Source organism: Phalaenopsis equestris, unplaced genomic scaffold (assembly GCF_001263595.1).
Source record: "Phalaenopsis equestris unplaced genomic scaffold, ASM126359v1 Scaffold000224, whole genome shotgun sequence".
Classification (NCBI taxonomy): Eukaryota; Viridiplantae; Streptophyta; class Magnoliopsida; order Asparagales; family Orchidaceae; genus Phalaenopsis; species Phalaenopsis equestris.
In genome coordinates this window covers 6,765,562-6,767,060 of record NW_018164666.1, presented here as the reverse complement: position 1 = coordinate 6,767,060, position 1,499 = coordinate 6,765,562, and positions in this window count along the sequence as shown.

Genomic DNA, 1,499 nt, shown 5'->3' with positions numbered 1-1,499 from the left:
AATGTTGTCTGCCGTGTTTGGATTTCTTACACTAAATGCAGACCTCGGGTTGACCCCTGCGGTCGACCCACGGGCCACGTTTCAGGATAAACTGCTTATCCTGAAACACACAAGCTGTCACAAACTGACCTAGTATGCACAAAGCGACATAACTTGCGAAATTAGACTTTTATAAGAGCTACTTGCAGTGGAATAAAACATAAAAAAAGTTGTATTTACAGTATTACATTCATACCACCCAATTCTTATTTATTACATATCGGACACCCAGCTTTTACATTTTTATATTCATACCACCCAAATCTTTTTTGCCACATAAAAAATGCCCCTATTTTAACTTTTTAAAAAGTGACATGCATCTTTTATGCATAGATAATGTGACATTTATGTAACAATTGAAGTTTAGGGTTTGATAAGTAAGAACATAAGAACTAAGTGGTACTTAATTAAGGACTTTGTGTACATTGGTGTGATTATGATTGGCATAAGTTTTTTGTCACCATTAATTTCGATAATATCATTTTAATTACAAGGCACCTAATAATTTCTATTCAACATGTTCTTTAACTTGGATTTATTTTTTTTATTTTAATCAACATAAAATATACTTTGTCCTACATCAAATGTCAACAAAATATAATCTAATGACATATGACTTATAAATTGTCTATGCTATTCATGGAGATCTAATAATAGTGGTCTAACTATGGCTATAACACCACAGCTCTCTTCAATCGGTGTAGGAATATATTATACTAGAGGCAAGGCAACAATAGCACAATTGCATCAATGATGATAGATCGAAGTTCTTACATTGAATTTATGTGATTAGTATAAAGCTCAAATGGTGTGCCTGGAAATCAGTGACAATGTCCAATAACATTTATATTGATTAACTTCTTTCCTTAAAATGAAACAAGTCATATGATAGAACATAAGAGGCGCACTAACTTTAAGAAGTCTTAAATTGACTGCACAATAATGAGCATGTCCAAATGTGATCTATGATGATAGGCACATATGATAGTGAGGCAAGGTCATGACCTAAGTCAGTTGCCCTTGAACAGTGCCATTGTCTTTGCCACTCAAGCAAGCTTTACTAAAGGAAGGAGCTCATTAGGCCGTGTAAGTTCCTAAAAAACTAGTTGTTTGACGGATTTGTAGCCTATGTGATTGATTTGGTCTATTTCGGTGTTTGCAGATTGAGTCTGTACACTAGATGTGTTTTGATTTAGTGGATCATTGATTCGTTGTGGATTTATTCAATATATTGGGATAAATTTTATAAGTAAAAGTGGGCAATGTTTTTAGAATTATGAATTAATCTAAGATTGAAGTATTACATTGTAATTTGGTCATGAGTGAAAATACATTATTAGGATTCCAACACGTGTTTACCTACTTAAGGCCAAGCAATTAATTTTGTTCATTCATGCAATATAATGATTTTTATATTTTTGGAAACATTAAAATCATGTGATATATATATATATATATAT